General features: G+C 53.9%; 1 long non-coding RNA gene across 1 annotated transcript; it reads right to left on the bottom strand.

The window, feature by feature from the left end:
- Positions 1-410: 410 nt before the first annotated feature.
- LOC137854739 (uncharacterized) lies at positions 411-7,394 on the bottom strand. The gene is made up of 3 exons (XR_011095367.1): positions 7,263-7,394; positions 6,026-6,425; positions 411-1,397 (listed from the first exon to the last, which is right to left on the bottom strand). It is a non-coding gene; the product is annotated as an uncharacterized lncRNA (long non-coding RNA).
- Positions 7,395-8,101: the final 707 nt, after the last annotated feature.

The raw sequence follows: 8,101 nt of genomic DNA, 5'->3' as shown, positions 1-8,101 counted from the left end.
AATCCGTGGTGAGAGCTTCCAGGAATCCTCTCCTGCTGCTGTGCTGTCCCACCCTGTACGGAGCAAAACTTTCTGATGCAAATGCTGACACACACCAGCTTATTGCCCATTTTCTACAGGCGTTTTCTGGCGATCGCAGGGGCAGCAGAGAGAAGGGCAGGGACTGCAGCCAAACCCACGGCTCTCCTTAATTCCGACGGGTGGTCAGGGAAAGGCTTGGCAGCACCCAGCCGGCTCTATTTTTAAGGTCGTGTTTACATGTGTAATGACCCTGTGCACGTAATCGCTGTCCCCCTCCCTGCTCCACCCAGCCCTTTCCAGCCTTGCTTAGAGCAGACGTGCCTTGTGGCCATTCCGGCATCTGCCGCGGCAGAAGCCAGGGAAAGCACCCTGGCCATTACACATGCAAATGGGCCAGCTCTCAGGAATATTATTTCCATAGATGTTTCGCAGATAATTTGGCCTGTTTGTCCCTCACCAGCCCAGAGACCCGTTTGGGCTGGGACATCGGGTGAGGGGAGACACCAAGAGGGAGGTGGAAACGCAGCTGTGAGCATGTCCCACCACATTTTGGGTGTCCTTCCCCCATGGGTTGAGTTTTGGACATCCCAATAGAAGCAACCATTTGCTGTGCCTGCTTCCTAATGAGGTCTCCTGGGATTCGGGCGTACAAAGAGTGGCTGCTTGGCTCCGCACGGCAGCAAGGATGCTGCCAGCAGGGCTGGAGGGGCTGAGGGTGAACAGCACTGCTGAGCTGGGCTGCAGAGGTGGGAGAGGCATCTGGGGCTGGCACCCTGCTCTCCAGGCACATTGCCGCTGGGTATGGGGTCTCTGAACCATGGGCGACCCACACCAACCCCATATGGTGCTCGCACATCACCAGCACCCCATCACAAATGCCATTCCCCATCCAAAAGAGGCCCGTCCTTTGCTCTAACCCATGCTGCCACCCCTGCAGCAATGAGCCCCAGCACTGCCTATGCTGTAGCAAGCTCAGCAGTTTGGACTGAAACCAGCTTTAAGTTCTTATTGCAGCGTTTGTGCCCTTATTTATTATTAACTTGCACTCTGATTCCCGACGCACCAGGCTTGGAGCGAGTAGGAGTTGGTAGGAAACCAGAGCCAACACTCGTGTTTATTTTTCCCCCAAGAGGGGAAACATCCCAGCCCTTCTCCTGAATTATAAACTGTTCTTCTGCTTCTTGCTGAGCTGGAATAATACGATGGAAGGACGGAGGAACAGAGTAGAAAACCCCAATCCGTTAGCCTGTGGTGGTAGGAGAGCTTCGTTATCTTCCTGTGATGAGCATCACGGTGGTGGACACGGCACGGGAGCTTGGAGGAGGCTGAAGTGGCCGCATTCATTCTGCTCGCCGCGGGCTGCTGCATTCCACCTGCTGGCCAGGAGGTTATAATAATAAAAAAACAGGATTTCTTTAGGGAACGAATTCCATTTTCCATAATAGATTCAGCCCTCGTGAAGCATGATGCTCATCCACGGTGCTTTATAAATAATAGCTGCCTCGCTGACCGCTTGTGCTACAGGCAGCCCCGTCTCGTCACCAGATGGCTGGTGGAAGAGCTGGGCCTATTTTTGTCTTCTGCCTTGCCCATGGAAAGCGAGCTGCCTGCCTCGCCCCTACTCCTCCTTCCGAGCAGTTCTCCACCAAAGGAGGCGTTCTGCGAAGGGGATCGCTCACCTGAGCACGGAGAGGAGCAGAGGGTTTCCTGGCATCTCCAGATGGCAACGGGGATGGCATGGGAACTGCCTGCTGCCAAGACTGCTCGTGTGCACCTCCAAAAGCCAGGACAAAACCCAAAGCGCCGAGCCGAGGCGTGCTGCTGATCCCACGATTTTCTAGAAATTTTTGCAGCTACCATCTCGTGTTGTGTCACCAAAGGTATTCAGGAACATTTTGATACGGCCCAACCTGTCATTATCCTCCCGGGGCAGGGTACAGGAAATGAAAATGTCAATTACCCGCTGTTTAATTACGCCCTCTATTAGTGAAGCTTGTTCTTTCCCATGCACAAAAAGGGCTTCACCCCAAGTGGATCCCTGCTCTACGCCTCCGTGGAGGCATGAAAGTGGCCAGCAGCTGGAGGAGCTCCAGCCACACGTCCTGACATCTGCTGGTGGCCCCACAAAACATCCCCGAGCCACACAACCCGCCCTCAGCAGCCAGCAGCTCCTTCCTCCTGTCCTCACGGCGGAGTTCAGCCAGGCAGTGGCTCAAGGAGAGGTTGAGCAGAGCCCAGTGCTGTCACCTGTGGGAGAAGGTCACCCCAAAAGTCCCTTCACCCGAGAGGGTTTGTGCTCGGTCAGCACCAGCAGAACTCCTACCGGAGTGCTTCATGCTGGAAAAAATGTGGTTTTTGTTTGGAAGCCCAGCCCTAAATCTTTTTTGAAGTGAGGCTTCTTCTTCGTGAACCTTCATACAGCAAGGTTCACATCCCCTGACTCCAGCCACTGAAAACAGAGGTACCTTGTCAGAACATTTCTTGGAGAAGGAGAGACAAGACAAAGACTTTAGCCAGTAATTACGAATGTAAATTAACTCGTGGGCACTGCGGATTGCTAGGGGCTTTGGCTTTGCTGCCATGACCCACATGGAGCAGGGAGGTCAATATTAATTAGGCAAAACCATGGCATTCCGAAACAACCCACTACCAGCCAAAATGGGCACTGGCAATGCAACTTTTTAAATTATTTTTTTTCCTTGTTATACTAAAAATTTTAAAAGAAAATCCCAGTGCTGCTCTTCAAGAGAGGCTCTTAAAGAACTTGATTTTGCTCCGTGGGCTTGCCTGTGCAGGGCATCCCACTGAAAGGCCCATTTATGAAGGCAGGGCGCAGAACTGAGCTTTTCTTTCAGCCGGAGACGAGGCATCCCCCACACTGTGAGGGAAATGTCATCAGCAGCCCAGTGAAAGTATCTCTGTGTAACCCTTCGGAGCAAAAGCAATTAAGTGCAAAGCTTGTGTCCCCGAAGATAAAGTCCCCAAAGACTTCCTCAGCTAATAAAACCTCTACATCAAAACAGATTTGGAAGGGACATCCTGTTAACCATTGTAACGTTGCAGGGTGAAAGCCCGCTGCCTGTTTTTTCCTCCCCCTTATGGTTTGTGTCAAATGAAGCATTTCACAATACTTTAAAACAGAATTAAAATCCAGAGTCTTGAGGACAGGAGGCTTATAATGAGTTATTGTGCAAATGGGCGTGGAAAAGTCTCACGGCCTCTTCCTACCAGCCAGGCTCGTGCTTCATTATGGTCCCGGCAAGGTTTAATTTGGGAGCCCGGTGCTGGGATGCTAGCGAGCAGGGAGCGAGCAGCCAGGCAGGGAGCAGCCGTGCACCTCGGAGCATCTCTGTGGGGAAATGGCCAGCAAAGCAAAACGCCCCGCTCTGGTGAGCAGGAGCTGCACCCCCAGCTAGCCCTCGGAAGGGGGAATTTCCTCCTCACCAGCCAAATCCGCGGCTCTGACTCAGCAGAGCAGCAGGAAGCAAACAGAGGGGAAGAGGGCAGGGGGAGCCTAGGAAGGATCCTACGTGATTTTCCAAGCCGTAGGAGGAAAAGGCACCGGAGTTCAGCGTGGCTCCCATCTCCTCCTCGAAATAGCTAAATCTGATGTCAACACCCAGCAGGACGGCGCCGGGAGCACCACGGGGATGGGGAAGGGCCAGTCCCGGTGACTCCCTGCCCTGTGCTTGCACAGCAGGCCCAGCCTGCACATGGCAAGGGGGTGAGTCACTGCGCTCCTACGCCACATCTGGAGCTCTTATCACTTCTATGCTGATAAGGACAGCGGTGCTGGGGAGGTCACCCCAGATCTCCAGCAGCTGGAGATCAATGGGATCACCTGAGCCTCACGAAACAGAGCTGGGGCGGCAGCTCAGCCTCCCAAAAGGCAGGGATGGAGCTGAAGATGTGAGCAGGTGGCTCTGGATGGGAGCACGTTGGAGCAAAGACCACGTGGCATGTAAGAGAGACAGCACTAAGGGACAAGGCTCAGTGATGGGACCCCGTAGGTCAGGCTGATGGTCGGCCTTGATGATTTTGAAGGTCTTTTCCAGGCTGGATGCTATGACTGTGTCGCTTACATGCTTTGTATCAGCTTTTCATTCGTGTTTGCCCTAGGAACCGGCTGATTACAGCACTGGTGGTGTTTGCAGGCTGCTGACGGCTCCATCTGCAGCTGGTGCTGGCAGCATGCTGGTGCTCAGCACGAGCAGAGCTGGAGCCCACGCCGAAGCCTCCCCTGGCCGGGCATTTCCCTTGGCTGCTTACTTAGGGAATGACTCATGGCAAATAAAAAGGCAGGGGAGGGAGTTAAGTGTCCTCAGCTTTTCTGTGACTGAGCTGGGAACCACAGGGCGAGAAACCCAGCCCGAGCACCCTCGTGCCCAGCAACCCCCCAGAGAAGCTGGGGCCACACACATCGTGGTCTGCCCAACAGATCCTACATCAAACAGATTATGGGGAGGGGAATCCTAACACAGCAGCCCCAGCTTTTGCCCTGAGCCCCCGAGGAGCACTGGAGCTTGGCTGATACACGACACAGCCCCAATGCTGGCCGACATCTAGATGGTAAGCACTGCTGTGCTTGGGGCACGGCTGGGTTTTTGGTTTTCTGGCACATATCTCTGAGTGCTCCAGCAGCAAGATGGTTGGAGAGGTGGCCCTGCTCCTTCTTACCTACCTCTTCCCCCTCTCCTGGGAGCTCTGGATGTGGCACATCACACAGTACTGCAGAAAAGTCAGGTATGATGCACGGCACCTTCCCTCTCACACCATCCAAGCTCGGGACTGGAGTGCTGCAGTCATTTCCAGCACCATGCACAAAGCCATTCCCAGTTACACCAGTAGCTGGATGCCACATGCTGGGGTGTTTGGGGCAGTGTCACCCACCAGGGCTTCAGTAAGAATGCTCCCAAGGGTGCCAGGGTTTGCTCCTGCCAGAGCTGTCCCAAATGAATGCATGCAGGCCCTGGAGCAGCAGTTGGCTGCATCACAGCAGCATTCATCGTTAGAAAAATCAATTTTCTACTGCACCTGCCAGCACCTACCGTGTCCCTCCCAGCCCTGGACTTTGCTCTCGGGGAAATCCTGCACCTAACGCAGGGTGTTTGCCCTGCAATAAGGAAGTAGCATTGCAATTTCTTTTCCTCCTTTTTCTTTTTTTTTTAGCAGCCCCCTGCCGTGGGGTTGACAAGGGGCTGATTGTGTCCGGTGACACATTTCCCAAAGTTTCTCTTTGCCCAGCAGAACAAGCTGAGCTGTGCCATGTCTTAGCACCTGCTCCTATGGGTGCCAGGTTAAAAACCCAGCAATCTTGCTGCCCAGACTATGGAAACAGAAAAAAAAGCCTTTCTGCATGTCTATGGCCATTGCTTGCCATGCCTAGATCCATCTGCACGTGATCCAAATCCATCCTGTGACTAAAATCCCTCTGCCTGCTGATGAATCTGTGGACTCGATGCTCATCCAGCGCAGAATCGAGCCTTGTTCCGCAGGCAGAGCCATGCCTGCCGCCTCCAGCTGGGGAGCTCTTTCTCTGCCCAGGTGCAGATGGCAGCAGATCTCCTTCCTCGGAGCTAAAATGCAAATTCCAGCCCTTCCCAAGCGAGCGCGCTGGAGAGCAACCACTCCCTGCAGAGGGAGGCTTGGACTCAGCCCCAGCACATCCTAGAAAAAGGCAGAGGAAAGGGAAGGTGGAGGGATGGAGGCGCATCCATCCTGTAGGAAATGGGGGAAAACTTGGTGTAGGACGTGAACAAATTGGGCTGAGCAGGGATAATGGGTTTTGCAACCATCAGCTTAACGAGGGACTGGGAGTACTGTAAGAGGAGTGGAAGCAGCTTGCTGAAACCTGGGAAGCGCTTCGGAGACAGCCTGCGTCGGTATCCCCAGCATCACGAGCCATGCTCACAGCAGGAAAGGAGTAGTTAGAAACGTGCCGGCTTGGTGGTGTTTTGGTGTTTTCCGATATGGTGTTTGTTTAGGAGAAAAAAGTGCCACCTACCCAGCACAGCCCCCTTTCTCCGCTGCCCTTGTGCACGCGGATGCATTGCTTGCTAATTGCAGATTGCTCACAAACACGGGGCACTAAATTTAGGCTGGAGTGTTGTTCCTTTGCTCGATAAAACAAACAAACAAAGCAAAGTAATTACAGGAGTCTTGCAAGCGAATACAACAAAAAGTCAAAACAGAGGCAAAATAGCACTTTTCATCTTCAGAGCTCGAGCATCTTTGCAAATTGGGGTTGTTGCCTGCTCCTTAGAGGGAGGAAACTGCACTCAGAGCTGCTCAGGGGCCCTGGCAGGATGAGGAAAGCCTTCCACGTTGCTTGTCTCTGTAGCCTGGGCAAGATCTGCAATGGGGATTTCATTGTGAGATGGATTGTCTTCTCAGTATCCTGCACACTGAAATATAAATCTTGTGTTTTACATACTTAAAAGCTCACCACATCAACCAAAAGCCAGACCAGACCCTCCAACCCAACACCAAAAGCCCCAAGCAGGGGAGCACAACTGGGCCAAAACTCCGCAAAATTGGCTGCAGCCATGGGGTGAGCTTGCTTTGTATGGGACAAAATGGCCGCCTCCCTCCATAGCCCCCTCAGAATGACTTTGCTTGCACAGGGCTTTTTAAACACAATTATTTCCCCAATTAGCAAATTGGGACAAGCACATGGGAGGCTGAATGCTTCACCATTTGTTTCGCAGTGACTCCAGACCCCAGGGGGCTGCAGGGGAGGTGCAGGGCCAGCCCCGGCCTGTACAGGCACCAGCACCCAAGGACACCCGGAGATGTCCCCAGGGCCTCTGTGGCAGGAGCCCCGCTAGCACCTGGCTCTTCTCAGAACAATTTATTGATTTTTTCAAGCTTTACCTGCCTAATCACCTCAGTGCCCAAGGGCAGAAAGCTCCTTGTGTGACAGAAGGCGAAGGTTAAAAAATTCTGGCAGGTTCAGTGCGGTGCCCACAGCCCTGGGGGACCTGTCCCAGTGCCCGACCACCCTCTGGGTTTATATCCTTCCCCTAACACCCAGCCTGACCCTGATGCACAGGGCCTCACCTGGACAACGTCCTCAAACCCTTCTTGCTCAGCTCATTCCTCACCCCGGAGGCTATGTGGGACCCAGCAAACCCAGCTCAGCCCTGCTGGAAAACCCTTCCTTGCCTTTCCAGACATGAGATTTGCTAGAAGCCAACACGGTTTCCTTTCCCCTTCCCCATTCCTGGTTTTCAGCCTCCCACCTGCCGAGGGATGCTGAGGAGTGCTGAGGGATGCTCTCGCAGGGAATATTGTCCCGGCTGTGGAAAACCAAAGCACGCCCTGCTAAAGCTTTCTGCTCACATGCTGCCTTCCTGCTGCTCCTCGGGAGACAAGCGCAGAACACAAAGGCTGCTTTGCATTTACGTTGGCACTTATCAGAGGCAGACAGAGCACCTTTGATCCCAGAGCATCACAGCATGGCTGGGCGAGAGCGCCCGTGGAGTGCCAGCCCTCTTGGCTGGCGCTGCGGCGGGTGGAGTAAGCGAGGCCAGAGATCCTCGAGTGTATTCCTGCTGCATTTAGTCCTTGCTCACATCGTGAATCACACACCCTATTACAGGAGATAGCACGCTGGGCTGCTTTGCCAAGTAGTGATGCAGGAGACAGCACACAGCCAGCCCCGCGGTGACTCACCAGCAGGTAGGGCTTTGAGCAGGGAGAGGAAAAAAAAAAAACCCTGCATGTTTCCATGGGCTCTGCACCGCCACCAAACAAACACAGGGTCTGGTCCCTCGTGCTGCTGCCTGTCTGCTGAGCCCCACGACAGAGGCAGGGAGAGGAGTGTGGTGCTCACAGAAGCCTGCAGGAGATGGGGAGGCTGGAGAGAAGCGAGGATTTGGGGGTCTGTAGTGCTGTCTCCCATCTCTGCCTTGGCTATGTTGCTCCAGGCTGCCAGGGGATGCACAGACCAAGGGAAGGAGATTGCTCTCCTTAAAGCTCTGACAAAACTACAGCTGGCTTTGCAGTGTGCCAGCCATGCACGTGTTGGCCACAAGCAGCACGAGACATCAGGGCAGCCTGCCTCTCCTTTGCTGAGAGC

The sequence above is a fragment of the Anas acuta genome, chromosome 3, assembly GCF_963932015.1.
Source record: "Anas acuta chromosome 3, bAnaAcu1.1, whole genome shotgun sequence".
Lineage (NCBI taxonomy): Eukaryota > Metazoa > Chordata > Aves > Anseriformes > Anatidae > Anas > Anas acuta.
This window is presented reverse-complemented; position numbering and strand designations above follow the sequence as displayed.